At 48.8% G+C, this 19,199-nt stretch overlaps 1 protein-coding gene and 1 pseudogene across 1 annotated transcript in view; one reads left to right on the top strand and one right to left on the bottom strand.

Annotated features, from left to right (window-relative positions):
• LOC124788408 overlaps positions 1-19,199 on the bottom strand; it is a 179,323-nt gene that overhangs the window by 130,775 nt on the left and 29,349 nt on the right. The window lies entirely within an intron of this gene.
• Positions 11,375-11,492, top strand: LOC124790523 (annotated as a pseudogene).

Below are 19,199 nucleotides of genomic sequence, written 5' to 3'. Positions count from 1 at the left end.
TTAGCTCTGCCTTTTGTCGTTGCAGAGTTTTAAATTCCTAAAGTTGTGGTATTCTTTTTGAATCACCCTGTATTTCAACTTACTGCTACACGTGGTTTCATTGTGACCGTTGGTCACTTCCGAAGATCACTATGATCCCCTTAATATTAGCTGCCTGACATTTAATTCTCCCCACAAAAGTTCCTGAAATAGAGAAATAATTATTCCAAACTACTCGTAAGTATTTCACATGCATACCATTCTCTCCACTCTTTTGTCTTTACGGAGCACACCTAAGACAGGTCTTACCAACACTAGATCCAGCGCCAGAGTGCTGAAACATGGCCGTTCTTCAGGTCCTCTCGCACCTCTGTCGAGGTGAGGGAAGACCATGCTACCCATTGGTCAGCCACATTTCAGGCGCTCAAAGCTCAGGTAAATTTCATCTCTTTGGTTCCACCAAAGGTGACCAAAGCACTGTCTCAAAGATGATCATATATTGCACATTCACTGTCTGTGGGTAGCAGACGACCATACATTCATTCATTTCGTAGATCTCACCTAATTGGATGTAAGGATTTATTTTGTGGGAGTGCACATGTGATGCAATTAAATAAATAAATTGTCATTCTTTCCTACACTGGTATCCTTCTTCGCTGTATTAATTGAAATTGAGTTATTATTAGAAAAAATATGTTGTTCTGACAAGAATAACGAAGAATGTTGTACCAATTTTCAACGTCGGGCAGTACTGTACCCTTTCACTGTTACACCCTGTATACTCGTATTAAAAATTGTCATAACAAAAATTTTACATAAAAGATCTTACATGTAATTAATATAGATTTTATTTACAGCTAACATACAAGAGTGTTTACTAATTTAGATTATACATTTAAAAATTGAAAACTGCTCTCGAATTGATGTTTCACTTTTGGTCATTGTGTACGATTGAGAGAAATAAAGTCATAAAACTTTGTCGCAGTTAGACACATTTATTTTACATATGTATAGTTCGTGTGCTGTTTCTTAGTCTATGTCTTTCCAAGTTTATTTACCTTCTTTTGACAAAAAATACCTAGCGAATTTATCCCGGACGTTTACTCCATCTTCAACTGATTTTCATGGGCTTTGTCGACTAACGTCCTCCATGGTCCATGTATCAGCATGTAAGGCTCCATAAGATGCATAAGAAGTTCTTGAAGTATTAGTTTCTGCGTTTTTAACATTTACCATTAAACATTTTCGAAACACACCAAGCACTGATGTTAGAAACACACCAAACATTGATGCCAATAATTCTCAAGTATTGTCCAGTACTCCTCATGCATTTATTTCTCTGTAATTGCATATTCTATTCTTGGCACCTTATTCTTAATGTGCTGAATAAGGCTTTTCCTGTAGTGGAAATGCGTCATCAGCCACTCCCTTCCAGCAGAGGTCGTGCAGTCGAAAACGATAGTTCATTTTTCAACAGGATTTGTTAAAATGAAGTTGGGCGAAACACTCCTCCGTCTGAAATTTTTCCTCGGCAACTAATATTGGTGTACAAGAAACAATAGCTATCATATGAAATCCCAATCAGAACAATTCTGAGCAACCTGTTACCTTTCATTGGACTCTGAAGCACTATGAGTCTTCCATCCATTGCTCCGATACAGTCTGAGTGGTTCCAAACTTTTTTCAAAATCAATAGCTATTATCTTCCACTCATATTCATTTGGTAGAATCTGTAACGTAATTATAAATAGCACAGTCATATTTTATAGACACGAGTTAGTTCCTGGAATATCGGCTCCATCTTTTGTATCAATATCTATGATTTCGTAAGGTGCTTAAAGAATTCTTGAAGTATTGCCTTTTTAGAAAGAAGTTGTTTTTGCGACTGTTCTATTGAGAGTCAGCATACTACCCACCAACTCCTAGCCATCGGTTACAGTCTGATGGTGAAATAAATTTGTCGGGTACTGAAGAAAGTGTAAAGTAGGTTTATAAGAAGAGAGATAAAAGGAGGAAACCCGTATAACCCTGTTCTAAACACGAAGAAGAAGTATGAAAAGGAAAGACCTGACAGCTTACGGTGAAAATGTAGCTAACGAACTGGTTGATCTTCAGCCCAGAGCAAGGAAAATTATGAAACATCGTATGAACATATACTGAGGTGACGAAAGTCATCTTTGGTTGGCTGGTTGATTTGGGGGAGGGGACCAAACAGCGAAATCATCGATCCCATCGGATTAGGGAAGGATGAGGAAGGAAGTCGGCCTGCCTTTTCAAAGGAACCATTCCGGCATTTGCCTAAAGCGTTTTAGGGAAATCATGGGAAACCTAAATTAGGATGGCCGGACGCGGGTTTGAATCGTCGCCCTTCCGAATACGAGTCGAGTGTGATAACTACTGCCCCACCTCGCTCGGTCAAAACTCATGAGAGATATGCACATATTCAGGTCGCCGTAGTATCGAGTATATAAGGCATAAAAGGGTAGAGCGTTGGCGGAGATGTCGTTTAGGTGACTCATGTTAAAATCTTTCTAGCATCATTATGGCCGTGCGACGGGAATTACCAGATTTTGGACGCGGAATGGTAGTTGGAGCTAGACGCATGGAACATTCCATTTGGGAAACCGTTAGGGAATTCAATATTCCCAAGATCCACAGTGTCAAGAGTGTGCCAGGAATACCAAATTTCGGGCATTACCTCTCACCACGGACAATGCAGTGGTCGACGGCCTTCACTTAACGACCGAGACACTGCTGCGTTTGCGTAGAGTCGTCAGAGCTAACAACCAAACAACAATGAGTGACATAACCGCAGGAATCAATCTGGGACGTATGACGAACGGCGAAACCTGGCGTTAGTGGGCTATGTCAGCAGTCGACCGACGCGAGCGCCTTCGCTACAGGACGACATCGCTTGCAGCGCCTCTACTGGGCTCGTGGCCATGTCTGTTGGACCCATATGACTGGAAAACCAAGTCCTGGTCAGATGAGTCCAGATTTCAGATGGTAAGAGCCGACGGTAGGGCACGAGTGTGGCGCAGACCCCACGAAGCCATGGTTCCAAGTTGTCAACACGACACTGTGCAAGCTGGTTGTGGCTGTATAATGGTGTGGACTGTGTTTGCTTGGTATGGACCAGGGCCTCTGATCCAGCTGCCACTTGGAGACCGTTTGCAGCCATTCTTGGCTTTCGTGTTCTGAAACAACAATGTCATTTTTTAGATGACAATGCGCCATGTCACAGGGCCACAATTATTTGCAGATGGTCTGGGGAACGTTCTGGACAGTTCGAGCGAATGATTTTGCCACCCAGATCGCCCGACATGAATCCCATCGAACATTTATGGGATGTAATCGAGAAATCAGTTCGTTCATAAAACTCTGCACTCACAACACTTTCCGCAATTATGAGCGGCTACAGAGGCAGCATGACTGAATATTTCTGTAGAGGACTTCCAGTGACTTGTTGAGTCCATTCTACGTCGAGTTGCTGCACTATGCCGGGCAAAAGGTCCGACACGATATTAGGATGAATCCCATGACTTTGTCTTCTCAGGGTGTTGCTTGAAGCAGGTATGGAAAAGTACAACAATGATGGGTCATCCACTTCATACCATGGAAAGGTGACGACTGTTCCCACAAGCAGAAGCTGTTACTTATCTCGTCCCCATTCTGTTCAATCTCCGTCTTTCATAGCTACAATTGACGGCGAAAAACAACCATTTGGTTTAAGAGTACTTAAAGAAATTTTGAGACGTCAAGAAATAAGTTTACTGTGTGGCTGTGTATTTGTCAGTTATGGTTTAATACGTACTATTTCCTTGAACACTAATCCTACTTCAGCTCTGTAAATATATAGACATTAATTATAAAGATACAACTTATATCTACGTATCTTTACAAAATCTGCTTCTGCTATTACGTAACAATACGTAGGATTTATATGCCGAAGAGGTACGTATGTGATGCATAACTATCTCCTCTGTGTCCCGCCTGGTAGGCGGCGCGTGGGTCTGCTCCTGAAAACTGAAGGGTAGGCCGAATGTAGGAAGCTAGGAGGAGCAGGTGAGGTAGAACACTTTTTTTTTCCTTTATTGATTTTCAATTCCCCCCGAAGGGGGCGGGCTGGCAGCAGCTTAGTACACTGCTCTACAGCTTACAGACTTTTATTTTAAAGAACGGAAGAAGAAAAGAAACAAGAAAAACAGGCGATAAAACGGTGACGTCAAGTGAAAAATGGCAGAAAAATACGGAAAGTTAAAACAGAAAGCAAAAGGAGTTGGCAACGTTAATAAAAGACACAGGAATCAGACAAGTAACATAGTACACACACAATTAAAAAACACGGCGACAGTCTGGTTTCTGTTCGCAAGAGATAAAAGGCACACCTAGCGACAGTATGATGGCCGTTCGCAACACTTCCCAAAAAACACAACACGGAAATTCACTGTAAAACACGCACTGTAGAACACTCACTGTAGAACACTGCACGAAAGTGGCGGCACAAAGATGACACTCCCGAGCCAAAGGCAGATGGGTGGGGGGGGGGGGAACTGGAGGAGGGGGAAGAACAAGGAGGGAGGAAGGAAAATAAAACGAAAAAAGGGGGGGAACCAGGGAGGGAGAGGACTAATAAAGGGGGAGGAGGGCAGATGCGAGAGTGAATGAGAGGAGGCAGAGGAGGGAAATGTAAAAGGAATCGGGGGAGAGAAGGGGGCAAAGAGAGGGGAGGTGGGGAAGAAAGAGGATGGAAGGGGGGAGAGGGAGCCCGGGAAAAGGACAGAGGAAAGGAGGGGGAGTGAGGATCAGAGTTGATAGGAGGGATAAATGGAGGGAGAGAGGGCATCATCTGGGAGGGGGAGTTGATGGAAGCCACCTTGGGAAAGGAGATATAGGGTGTAGAGATGGATGGTAGGGGACACAACAGTGAAGACGTGGTAGGGGGCGGGGATGGGAGAGGAGAGGAGCAACCAGGGGGTGAGGGGGTTCAAGGCAGCGGGAGGTCTAGAGGATGCGGATATGTTCGAGGAATAGGAGCAGATGGGGGAAAGGAATGAGATCATAGAGGATTCGCGTGGGGGACGGGAGGCGTATACGGAAGGCGAGGCGGAGTGCATGACACTCAAGGATCTGGAGGGACTTATAGAATTTGGGGGGTGGGGGCAGATATCCGGCAGGACTGGCATAACAGAGGATGGGACAGATTAAGCACGTGTAGGTGTGGAGGATGGTAGAGGGGTACAATACCCATGTCCGGCCAGAGAGGAGTTTGAGGAGTCGGAGGTAGTTGTGGGCTTTGGATTGGATGGAGTGGAGATGAGGGATCCAGGTGAGGTGAAGGTCAATGGTGAGGCCAAGGTAGGTGAGGGTGGGGGTGAGGCAGACAGGATGGGCGCAGACAGTAAGGGAGAAATCCAGGAACCGGAAGGAGCAAGTGGTACGACCTACGATGATTGTCTGTGTCTTGGAAGGATTGATTTCAGGAGCCACTGGTTACACCATGCAGCAAAAAGGTCAAGGTGATTCTGGAGAAGGGGCTGGGACCGTGGGAGGGTAGGAGCGAGGGCGAGGAATGCGGTGTCATCAGTATATTGCAAGAGGTGTACTGGAGGGGGGGATTGGGGCATATCTGCCATGTACAGGAGGTAGAGGAGAGGGGAGAGGACAGAGCCCTGGGGCACACCTGCAGAGGGGTAGTAGGTGTGGGAATTGGCGTTATAGATGGTAACATAGGAGGGGCGGTCGGAGAGGAAGGAGGCCACCAGATGGATGTAGTTGATAGGAAGGGTGTAGGTTTGGAGTTTAAACAGGAGACCGGGATGTCAGACACGGTCATAGGCCTTTTCGAGGTCAAGGGAGACAAAAATGGCGGAGCGACGGGAGTTAAGCTGTATGGAGAGGAGATGAGTGAGGCAGAGGAGTTGGTCATCAGCAGAGAAGGAAGGTCGAAAGCCACATTGGGTGTTTGGGAGGAGGTGGTTTTGGTGGAGGTGGTGATGGAGGCGCCGGGAAAGGATGGATTCCAAGAGCTTGCTGAACGCCGATGTGAGACAGATAGGACGATAGGAAGAGGCATCAGATGGAGGCTTGTTGGGTTTGGAGAACATCAGGATACGGGAGGTTTTCCACAGGTCGGGATAGAAGCCAGTGGCAAGGATGACATTGTAGAGGGTGGCAAGGATTGAAAGGAAGGAGGGAGGGCAGTGTTTGAGGTGGTGGTAGGCAACGCAGTCGTGGCCGGGAGCAGTGTTGCGTTTAGTGCGGAGTGTGAGGCTGATGTCCTGTGTAGTGATGGGAGTGTTAAGTTCAGATGGTGGTGTGTGGCCCAAGTACTGGAAGCTAGGAGCAACGGGAGGAGCAGAGGTATTCGTACAGTCCATGATGTCAGGAAAGAGGGAATAATCAAAGTGGAGATCATCTGGGATGGAAAAAACATCGGAGAGGTGAGAGGCAAAGCGGTTGGCCTTACTGAGGTTGTCAGTAAAGGGACGGTCATTACGGAGGAGAGGGTACTGGGGGTGGGGCGGTTTCCAGTAAGGCGGTGGAAAGCAGACCAATACTTGGAAGAGTTTATGGGGAGCGTGGTGTTGAGCTGTGTACATGTCTGGCGCCAGGCATGGCGTTTCTTTGCAGTAAGCAGGTTGCGGATGTGTCATTGTAATAGCTGGTGGCGGGTAAGTGTATCCCAGTCACGAGTGCGGAGAAAAGAGCGTTAGAGGCGGCGGGACTCTCGAAGGAGAAGGACGGCCTGTGGAGGCAGGGCGGGGTGGTGAGGGTGGATGGCTTTGGTGGGGATATGGGTGGCGACAGCGTTAGGAGTGGTGCTGGATTCGGGTCGGGTGTGCTGAGGCAGGGGAACCAGGTCTCCCTGGAGGGTGGTGAGAAACTGATGCCACCACTGGAGGTCGGCAGGATCACAGCTGTGGATATTGAGGTCAGCGGCAATCACGTAGGAGGAGAAGGTGCGGTCAGTGTGGGCCAGGAAATCGTATGGGATGGGGGTGCGAGGGCGGACATAAATGGTGGCATAGGTGATGGTAAGGGTGGGGAAGAAGAGGCTGAGGATGAGATGCTCGGCAGGATTGTTAAGGAGAGGTTGGGGCCGGACGGGGAGGTGCTTGAGGTGGCCTATAGCAACTCCACCACGCGCCATAGGGTACGGGTTATCGGTGTGGTGAAGGGTGTAAGGAGCCGTGGAGATGGAGATACGGGGTTGAAGGAAGGTTTCAGTTAGGACGAAGGCATCCACGCGGTACTGATGGAGGGTGTGGAGGAAGAGGTGTTTGTGGGTGGGCAGGGAGCGAATGTTGTGGTACAGGATACGGTAGGGTTGTTGTACCATGGGAGGGGAGAGTTAGATGAGGGTGGTGAGGGGGGTGAAGGTGAATTGGGCCTGGTTGTGGCAGTATGTGGCATAGGCGGTAAGATGGAAGATGGAACAGGCAGCGAGGGCGATTTGAGAAAGGGTGTGGGAGCGCTGGAAGGGTTGGATGTTTTGGATCACAATGGTGATGAAGTGGATGATGTCCTCAGCAGTAGGTGGAGGGCGGAGTGAGTTGTTGGGGTAGATGGGGTCATCAACAGGACAGACAGGGACGGTAGATAGGATGTGGTTCGTTGCAAGTGTTGCAGGAGGGGGGAGAGGTGAGGTTGGGGCAATTCTTGAGGAAGTGTGAAGCTTTGCAGTGGGGACAAGTAGGGGGGTTCTTGCAGGAAGAGGTAACGTGGTCGTTGAATGTGAGACAGCATTGGCAGTCATAGGATTGGACTGGGGAATGGGAGGGGTCCACCTTATGGTGGCGATTGTGGATGAGGGCTCCCTCGGTGAGGAGGCGGTCAATGGAGGAGGAGGATTCGGTGAATATCCGCATGAGAAAAGTCGGCCTGGCATCATTGAAGATGCGACGGGCTGAGCGGATTTCAATGTCGGGCTGGGAGTTGAGTTTCGCCAACACCTCAGCCTCCATGATCATGGGGCTAAGCTTCGTGATCACAGCGGTGAAGGTTGGCGGACGTCGGGGAGGTTGAGGCTGACGGGGAGAGGACGGGGTGTGGTAGGGGGTGAGGGTTGCACGTCGGCCAAATTGAATACGGGGGATGCGGGAGAGGAGATCGGTGTGGAAGGAAGCATTGGGGGATTTAATGAGGACCGAGTCCTTGTGAGGAATCAGAAGGGAGATGGGGGCATTAGGGTAGTATTTCCGGATGACGAGCGTGAGGGAGCGGGCATCAAGGAATTGAGGGTCAGGATTGGAGAGGACAAAGGTGTGGGTGGCAGGCTTGGCGGAGGCGGGGGTAAGAGTCGCGTCCAAGGGGGGTGGGTGGGTCTTGGGGATCGGGGGTTTTTTTGGAGGTGATTTCGGGGAAAGGGTCAACATTCGGGCGCTTTGAAGGTCTCGTGGTCACGACCAGGTGGAGAGGGGCTGGGGGACGGGTTGCAGGGGGAGATGGCGGGGGGCAGGACCACCCTGAGCAGCGGACGACGCAGAGGGAGGGGGCGTGGGTGTCACAGATACTGTGGAACGTCGAGCCGAAATCCGTGCTGGCTAGGAGCCCGTCGGAGGCGGTGCAGGGAGCGGCGGAAAGTCAGTAGCTGTCGATGGGTCGACAGTGATAGGGGAGTGGGGGTTGGGGGTGGTTACAGCCGAAAGAGGCGCAGGGGTGGGGCGGACAGGGAGAGAAGGAAGACGGGAAGGGGGGTGGAGGATGAGCTCCATGTGATGGTGGTTGGAGCAGCGGAGGGAGAGGTGAAAATGATAGTGGTGGTGGGTTGCGACATGGTGGCGGTGCGCGAGAAGGGCGGCGGCGGCGGCGGCGGCGGCGGCGAGCACCGGCAGGCGGCGACCAGGCGGCGGCGGCGGCGGCGAGGAGGAGGACCGGACGGCGAGCAGACGGCACGGCAAGGAAATGGTGGGGCTCTTCCACGTCGAAGATACACCCTGAGAGTAGCCCAGGCAGTGCAAGTCCTCGATGAAGAAGTGAGGGTATCCAACCCTCGAATGGTAGAACACTTGGTACTGCAATTAAAAGTGGTTTTACTTATCTTTGGCTGAGATGTGCACGTAGGTGCGAAGCTGTACAGGTATCAATGCTAACTGATACTAGTGGTCGGGCAAACTATCATTGAAGTAACTGAAGTAACCAAGTCTGTAATGGCCCCCTATGAAGTAGAAACAATGTTACCAAGTCGTCTCCTCGGAATCAAATGTGCAGAATGCGGAGCGGCGCTCGTAGAGCTGCACAGCGCCGGCTAGAGGGCGCTGCCGGTGTCGTAGTGCCAACCTAAGAACTTGTAACTACGCCGTGGCATCGTAGCTGTCGATACCACAATCTCTAATAACTAGGTATCTCAACGTTAACATACTTCGCACTTGAACGGGTATCACGTCAGAAGAGTTGGTGTCTGCTTTTTTTCACCCAAGGAGTGACTTTTCGACTAGGTAATCCAAATCCTGCCTGCTCATACGTGTAGAATTTTTGAACAAGCTGTCATCATTTGAAACAAGTTTTACGAAACATTCCTTGCGATTTTCACTACTTTCAACAAATGAATCTATGATCCACCACCTAGGCTTCTTGATCTATTACCATTTGCAAGGATAAAATAAGCAGCAGCTGCCACTCCTCCTGATGACATGAGCGCAGTACTGGCAAACAGGTGCTGAATAACTTGACATGCTTTTGCCTCGTTCCACAAGCAACGGCAGCAAGTAGCAATTGAAAACTGGGATCAGATTCTTTGGCGACATTCGACCTTCTACACAGTATGGATACACAAAATAACATGTGTAGCATGTTACATGGTGCTCGTTGTTGCCTTTTTGGAAACGTACTATTAAGAGGCTCTGTCGCTGTAACAGGCAGCTTCAACGCTGTGTCTCGAAACCTGTTACAGACACAGATACCTTCGTGTGGCGAAGACGTTATTCGCGCGTTTGGAGCGGATTTATGCCTTCGGAGCGCTCGTTCCACAAGCAACGGCAGCAAGTAGCAATTGAAAACTGGGATCAGATTCTTTGGCGACATTCGACCTTCTACACAGTATGGATACACAAAATAACATGTGTAGCATGTTACATGGTGCTCGTTGTTGCCTTTTTGGAAACGTACTGTTAAGAGGCTCTGTCGCTGTAACAGGCAGCTTCAACGCTGTGTCTCGAAACCTGTTACAGACACAGATACCTTCGTGTGGCGAAGACGTTATTCGCGCGTTTGGAGCGGATTTATGCCTTCGGAGCGCTCGTTCCACAAGCAACGGGAGCAAGTAGCAATTGAAAACTGGGATCAGATTCTTTGGCGACATTCGACCTTCTACACAGTATGGATACACAAAATAACATGTGTAGCATGTTACATGGTGCTCGTTGTTGCCTTTTTGGAAACGTACTATTAAGAGGCTCTGTCGCTGTAACAGGCAGCTTCAACGCTGTGTCTCGAAACCTGTTACAGACACAGATACCTTCGTGTGGCGAAGACGTTATTCGCGCGTTTGGAGCGGATTTATGCCTTCGGAGCGCTCGTTCCACAAGCAACGGCAGCAAGTAGCAATTGAAAACTGGGATCAGATTCTTTGGCGACATTCGACCTTCTACACAGTATGGATACACAAAATAACATGTGTAGCATGTTACATGGTGCTCGTTGTTGCCTTTTTGGAAACGTACTATTAAGAGGCTCTGTCGCTGTAACAGGCAGCTTCAACGCTGTGTCTCGAAACCTGTTACAGACACAGATACCTTCGTGTGGCGAAGACGTTATTCGCGCGTTTGGAGCGGATTTATGCCTTCGGAGCGCTCGTTCCACAAGCAACGGCAGCAAGTAGCAATTGAAAACTGGGATCAGATTCTTTGGCGACATTCGACCTTCTACACAGTATGGATACACAAAATAACATGTGTAGCATGTTACATGGTGCTCGTTGTTGCCTTTTTGGAAACGTACTATTAAGAGGCTCTGTCGCTGTAACAGGCAGCTTCAACGCTGTGTCTCGAAACCTGTTACAGACACAGATACCTCCGTGTGGCGAAGGCGTTATTCGCGCGTTTGGAGCGGATTTATGCCTTCGGAGCCTTGCATCGCAGCCGATCTGTGCGGCAAACGTGACTCATTAGCACATACGCTCGAAATGGCGCTTTAGGAGGGATGCTGGGAGTATAAACACGCGATCGAGACCTGGTTTATGGACTGCTACGAGGAGAGGAAAGGTATTGGCGAAACAAGATGTACGCAGAGAGGGGTTCTCATAATGTGCCGCAAACATGGAGTATTACACCGGGAACATGTGCTCACATCACACTACGAGATCTTGCCGTAACATACTAGTTGTGGCGAAATAACGTAGATGAAGTACGAGAAATTACAGGTTCCCAAGTAACTAATAACTCAGATCATCGAAGGCAACGGCCTTGCCGCAGTGGATACACCGGTTCCCGTCAGATCACCGAAGTTAAGCGCTGTCGGGCTGGGCTAGCACTTGGATGGGTGACCACCCGGGCTTCCTTGCGCTGTTGCCATTTTTCAGGGTGCACTCAGCCTCGTGATGCCAATTGAGGAGCTACTCGACCGAATAGTAGCGGCTCGGGTCACAGAAAATCATCATAACGACCGGGAGAGCGGTGTGCCGACCACACGCCCCTCCTATCCGCATCCTCGTCTGAGGATGACACGGCAGTCGGATGGTCCCAATGGGCCACTTGTGGCCTGAAGACGGAGTGCAGATCATCGAAACTGGACGCGTGATGGCCGGCCGAAGTGGCCGTGCAGTTAAAGGCGCTGCAGTCTGGAACCGCAACACCGCTACGGTCGCAGGTTCGAATCCTGCATCGGGCATGGATGTTTGTGGTGTCCTTAGGTTAGTTAGGTTTAACTAGTTCTAAGTTCTAGGGGACTAATGACCTCAGCAGTTGAGTCCCATAGTGCTCAGAGCCATTTGAACCATTTGGACGCGTGATGAATTACAGCGGGATCTGAAGAGTGAAAATAAAGGACGTCACATGTACTGTTTCCTGAACATCAGAGACAAATTGCGAGTCGATCATACCGTCCGCAGCAGAGATATGGTTTATACACGACAGGACGCGGCGCCAACCCCCATTACGTACATAGGATAGGAAAGTTCCGTCAGCGTTGTGTGGGTATGGTGATCGAGAATCATCTACATCTACATCCATACTCCGCAAGCCACCTGACGGTGTGTGGCGGAGAGTACTTTGAGTACCTCTATTGGTTCTCCCTTCTATTCCAGTCTCGTATTGTTCGTGGAAAGAAAGATTGTCGGTATGCCTCTGTGTGGGCTCTAATCTCTCTGATTTTATCCTCATGGTCTCTTCGCGAGATATACGTAGGAGGGAGCAATATACTGCTTGACTCCTCGGTGAAGGTATGTTCTCGGAACTTCAACAAAAGCCCCTACCGAGCTACTGAGCGTCTCTCCTGCAGAGTCTTCCATTGGAGTTTATCTATCATCTCCATAACGCTTTCGCGATTACTAAATGATCCTGTAACGAAGCGCGCTTCTCTCTGTTGGATCTTCTCTATCTCTTCTATCAACCCAGTCTGGTACGGATCCCACACTGGTGAGCAATATTCAAGCAGTGGGCGAACAAGTGACCATGTGGTGCTCATATGCCCACTTCAAGTGGAAACTAGGAAGAATGGATCTTTATTCCAGTTACTGAGCGTATTCACAAACAATATACATCCTTAAAAAATAACCGAGGCACGACGAAGGAATTGTCTAATGTGACGGAAATCGTTAGATGTGATGTACGTGTACAGATAAATGAATGATTACAATTTTATAAAAATTGAATGCTTTGTTGAAGAATAACAGCTTCACGAATTCAACAAGTCAATAACCTGTTTGTCCACCTCTGGTCTATTACGCAAGCAGTTATTCGGCTTTGCATTGATTGACAGAGTCGTTAAACACCCTCCTGCGGGATATCGTGCCAAATTCAGTCCAATTTGTGGGTTAGGTCGTGGGAATCCCCAGCTGGTTGGAGAGTTCTGCCCATAATGCTCCAAACTTTCTCAGCTGGGGTGAGTCCGGCTACCTAGCTGACCAAGGTATTGTTTGGCAAGCACGAAGATAAGGAGCAGAAACTCTCGGCGTATGCAGGCGAAAATTATCTTGCTGAAATGTAAGGCCAGGATGGCTTGCCATGAAGGGCAACAAAACGTGGCGTAGAATGTCGACGACGTACCGCTATGCTGTGAGTGTGCCACAGATGACAACCAAAGTGGTGCTGCCATGAAAAGAAAAGGCACCCTGGTTGTCGGGCCGTATCGCGGGCGACAATCAGGCTGGTATCCCACCACTTTCTGGGGCGTCTCCAGACACGTCTTCACTGGTCATTGGGGATCAGTTCTAAGCGGGATTCATCACTGAAGACAATTCTATTCCGTCAGTGAGACTCCACGTCTAATGTGCCCAACACAACAGCAAACAGGTTTGTTGGTTGCAAAAACCTGCGGTGCAGAACGTCCCTTAACCCTCCAAAGCTACAGGGTAACATTTATTGAACTATGTGAAGAAAGTGTAAATTCGTTACAAATTGCAGCGTGCACACACTTTATTCAACATGTAAACGTCATTACAGATATTCAGATTTAGGTTATGAAATGTTCGATAAGCCTGCTATCATTGGCGACGATGTGAAGCAGACGAATAGCTAAATTCTGTATGACCCAATGCAGTGTCGGAACATCCATGTTGTTTTCACTTCAGCAATGGTTTTGGGGTTACTTCTGTACACATTGTCTTTAATTTAGCCCCACAAAAAGGGGTCGCCTGTGTTCAGATCTGGAGAATATGGCAACCAATCGAGGCCCATGCCAGTGGCCTCTGAGTACCCCAGAGCCAGAACGCGGACCCCCAAGTGCTCCTCCAGGTTCTCAGAACTTTAACGGTTAACCACGGTATGACGCAATACGCATCTCTTGCAGCGTATGATGCTAGAGTTGGCTGTGTAGGTGATGTTTCTTGCTTTTTCTAACGGAAGTTCTAATGAAACGCGCTGCTGTTATTTATTTCCTCCACCAGTCCTACATGATACGGATCTGACTGACGATTGTTATTCAAGGATTGGTCGAACGGGAGGTTTTGTAAGCTACCTGGTTTATGAGTGGGCAACACTTTCTGAAGATTCCCACTGAATATATCTGGCGTCTGCCTTACCTGCAATTACACTCCTGGAAATTGAAATAAGAACACCGTGAATTCATTGTCCCAGGAAGGGGAAACTTTATTGACACGTTCCTGGGGTCAGATACATCACATGATCACACTGACAGAACCACAGGCACATAGACACAGGCAACAGAGCATGCACAATGTCTGCACTAGTACAGTGTATATCCACCTTTCGCAGCAATGCAGGCTGCTATTCTCCCATGGAGACGATCGTAGAGATGCTGGATGTAGTCCTGTGGAACGGCTTGCCATGCCATTTCCACCTGGCGCCTCAGTTGGACCAGCGTTCGTGCTGGACGTGCAGACCGCGTGAGACGACGCTTCATCCAGTCCCAAACATGCTCAATGGGGGACAGATCGGGAGACCTTGCTGGCCAGGGTAGTTGACTTACACCTTCTAGAGCACGTTAGGTGGCACGGGATACATGCGGACGTGCATTGTCCTGTTGGAACAGCAAGTTCCCTTGCCGGTCTAGGAATGGTAGAACGATGGGTTCGATGACGGTTTGGATGTACCGTGCACTATTCAGTGTCCCCTCGACGATCACCAGTGGTGTACGGCCAGTGTAGGAGATCGCTCCCCACACCATGATGCCGGGTGTTGGCCCTGTGTGCCTCGGTCGTATGCAGTCCTGACTGTGGCGCTCACCTGCACGGCGCCAAACACGCATACGACCATCATTGGCACCAAGGCAGAAGCGACTCTCATCGCTGAAGACGACACGTCTCCATTCGTCCCTCCATTCACGCCTGTCGCGACACCACTGGAGGCGGGCTGCACGATGTTGGGGCGTGAGCGGAAGACGGCCTAACGGTGTGCGGGACCGTAGCCCAGCTTCATGGAGACGGTTGCGAATGGTCCTCGCCGATACCCCAGGAGCAACAGTGTCGCTAATTTGCTGGGAAGTGGCGGTGCGGTCCCCTACGGCACTGCGTAGGATCCTACGGTCTTGGCGTGCATCCGTGCGTCGCTGCGGTCCGGTCCCAGGTCGACGGGCACGTGCACCTTCCGCCGACCACTGGCGACAACATCGATGTACTGTGGAGACCTCACGCCCCACGTGTTGAGCAATTCGGCGGTACGTCCACCCGGCCTCCCGCATGCCCACTATACGCCCTCGCTCAAAGTCCGTCAACTGCACATACGGTTCACGTCCACGCTGTCGCGGCATGCTACCAGTGTTAAAGACTGCGATGGAGCTCCGTATGCCACGGCAAACTGGCAGACACTGACGGCGGCGGTGCACAAATGCTGTGCAGCTAGCGCCATTCGACGGCCAACACCGCGGTTCCTGGTGTGTCCGCTGTGCCGTGCGTGTGATCATTGCTTGTACAGCCCTCTCGCAGTGTCCGGAGCAAGTATGGTGGGTCTGACACACCGGTGTCAATGTGTTCTTTTTTCCATTTCCAGGAGTGTACTTCGTATGTGGTTTTTCATCTTAAAATCTCTCCGTGCACATACTTCTAGATATAATATGGAAGTAACTGATTACAGTGACTTTTCTTCAATAGCGGAATCATACAAAGAGGCTTTTCGTCTATATATGACAGCCAGCTACATTTGTGTTGACGGTCAACTGCTAGTTCCTGCACCAAGGAGAGGATGCTCTGTATGGCCCCACGTATTTAGCTGCAGTTTTCTAGCACTAGACTTCTTGTATACAACAGCATCATCTGGCAAAAGCCTCATAGCCTCATGGAACTTCCGACGTTTTGTACTAGGGCAATTGTACAGGGTGTTTCAGAAGTGATGGTCAATGCTCAGGGATATGACAGGAATCATCATTTGAAAGAAAAAAGTCAAGTAAATATGGGCTCTAATACGCGTGACTTAAGATCTATGAGAAATTCTTGAACTTCGATACTGTGAAACAAATCTCTTCTACTGCAAGCTCTTTGCTTTCCATGTTTTGAGCAGTCGTAGTATGGACCAAAACAAGAAAAAAAAAGACCAGTAAACACGTGCTGTAAAAAGAGGATATGGATAAGTGCTCATAGCTCTTAAGGTATGCATCTTAGAGCACATGTTCACTGAACATTTTTTTCTTGTTTTGGTCCATACTACCACTTCCCAAAATATGGAAAGCAAAGAGCTTGCAATAGAAGAGATTTGTTTCACAGTATCGAAGATCAATAATTGCTCATAGTTCTTAAGGTATGCTTTTTAGAGCCCATGTTTTCTTGACTCTATTTCAAATGATCATTCTTATCATATCCCTGAACACTGTCCATCACCTATGGAACACCCTGTATACACTTCGCAACACAATTAAAGGGTCACTTTCTCGAAACCCTGTAACTTCCGCTCAGAATAGAAATAAAGAAGCGTCAGAGAGTCTGTAAAGGGCGTCAATGATACCACCCCTGTCCTTGGGGCATTGATTCCCTAATATTTTGCTGGCGAAAACGACAGTTCGCAGTTTGATGAGCAAGAGAACGACATTCTTGACAACCTTTCACACTGCTGGACGCCCCCCCCCCTCCTCCCCCCGCCACCCCGCCCGGGAGATTCAACCCTTCTCGAAGGACATCGTGGGCCTGCAACTCCTTTGGAGTGTAGTGCGATCGTAATTTTTCGTCTGGTGTAGACGGCGGAGTCCGTAGGGATCTTTCAAAAGAATTTGTTGAAATCTGAACGTGACCCGAAGCTGTAAAGGTTGTTAACGCTTTTTTTTTTTCGTGCTGATTCGCGTCTTCGTGTTGCGTGATCACAGAGGTGTGTAGCACTGGTACACGTCCTAACAAGCCACGAAGCGCCCCATTGAGAATCCCAGTACGCCTGCACCCTCGATGCCACCTGTGCTGCTGTTCTGGGCACTTAAAAATGTCCCTGTATAGAGACTGTCATTCACTGATTCCTAGGTGCAGGCGTGATGAACACCCCTATCGCGACTCCGCGACTCCCCTTCGATTCCGCTTGCGGCCAATAGGCGCTAGTTGAGCGACGTAGCGCCACTCAGCTGAGGTGTGTCAAAATGGTTGACTGTCGCATCGGCGCATAGTAATCAGTGAATGGCTCTGCACAGCGATATTTTTAGTGTCCAACACATGTGGACGAGTGGCACAGAGAGATCTCCCGTACTGCCGGCCGTAGAGCGACCCTTTGACGTGTTAAGCAGCAATCGACCGACAGATGGACCGACAAATTGGACGTAGGTAGGAGTTTTGACCGACTGACCGACCTAGGAACTTTCCTGTTCGGGGTGTCGAGAGGGTAGGACCAGACGACAGCCGACCGCTCGCTGGCTGTTTATAAAATATCGATACTTTACCTATATACACGAGAGTTGACTGACAAGTGAAGCCTCCACCTTCGTAACTCTTCAACAGTTGGCATCATTGGTATACGGCAGGTACTGGCTTGTTCCGTAACCTCTTCTCTACATCTCCAATTGGCGGGAAGCCTTAGCATTGAACACTTGTGTTGTTACAGTGTAAAGTACGGAACCCTGCGCAGACGGTCGGTCAGTGCGATTTAAACAACGTGCAGCCATTGAATTCTTGACAGCACAAAATGTCACCCCCAAGGGGATTCATCAGAGAATGAAAGCAGTTTATGGTGACTGTGTTGATGAGAGTACATCTACATCTACATCTACATCTACATTGATACTCCGCAAGCCACCCAATGGTGTGTGGCGGAGGGCACTTTACGTGCCACTGTCATTACCTCCCTTTCCTGTTCCAGTCGCGTATGGTTCGCGGGAAGAACGACTGTCTGAAAGCCTCCGTGCGCGCTCTAATCTCTCTAATTTTACATTCGTGATCTCCTCGGGAAGTATAAGTAGGGGGAAGCAATATATTCGATACCTCATCCAGAAACGCACCCTCTCGAAACCTGGCGAGCAAGCTACACCGCGATGCAGAGCGCCTCTCTTGCAGAGTCTGCCACTTGAGTTTATTAAACATCTCCGTAACGCTATCACGGTTACCAAATAACCCAGTGACGAAACGCGCCGCTCTTCTTTGGATCTTCTCTATCTCCTCCGTCAACCCGACCTGGTATGGATCCCACACTGATGAGCAATACTCAAGTATAGGTCGAACGAGTGTTTTGTAAGCCACCTCCTTTGTTGATGGACTACATTTTCTAAGCACTCTCCCAATGAATCTCAACCTGGTACCCGCCTTACCAACAATTAGTTTTATATGATCATTCCACTTCAAATCGTTCCGTACGCATACTCCCAGATATTTTACAGAAGTAACTGCTACCAGTGTTTGTTCCGCTATCATATAATCATACAATAAAGGATCCTTCTTTCTATGTATTCGCAATACATTACATTTGTCTATGTTAACGGTCAGTTGCCACTCCCTGCACCAAGTGCCTATCCGCTGCAGATCTTCCTGTATTTCGCTACAATTTTCTAATGCAGCAACTTCTCTGTATACTACAGCATCATCCGCGAAAAGCCGCATGGAACTTCCGACACTATCTACTAAGTCATTTATATATATTGTGAAAAGCAATGGTCCCATAACACTCCCCTGTGGCACGCCAGAGGTTACTTTAACGTCTGTAGACGTCTCTCCATTGATAACAACATGCTGTGTTCTGTTTGCTAAAAACTCTTCAATCCAGCCACACAGCTGGTCTGATATTCCGTAGGCTCTTACTTTGTTTATCAGGCGACAGTGCGGAACTGTATCGAACGCCTTCCGGAAGTCAAGAAAAATAGCATCTACCTGGGAGCCTGTATCTAATATTTTCTGGGTCTCATGAACAAATAAGGCGAGTTGGGTCTCACACGATCGCTGTTTCCGGAATCCATGTTGATTCCTACATAGTAGATTCTGGGTTTCCAGAAATGACATGATACGCGAGCAGAAAACATGTTCTAAAATTCTACAAGAGATCGACGTAAGAGATATAGGTCTATAGTTTTGCGCATCTGCTCGACGACCCTTGAAGACTGGGACTATCTGTGCTCTTTTCCAATCATTTGGAACCCTCCGTTCCTCTAGAGACTTGCGGTACACGGCTGTTAGAAGGGGGGCAAGTTCTTTCGCGTACTCTGTGTAG

This window comes from Schistocerca piceifrons, chromosome 3, assembly GCF_021461385.2.
Source record: "Schistocerca piceifrons isolate TAMUIC-IGC-003096 chromosome 3, iqSchPice1.1, whole genome shotgun sequence".
Taxonomy (NCBI): domain Eukaryota; kingdom Metazoa; phylum Arthropoda; class Insecta; order Orthoptera; family Acrididae; genus Schistocerca; species Schistocerca piceifrons.
This window is presented reverse-complemented; position numbering and strand designations above follow the sequence as displayed.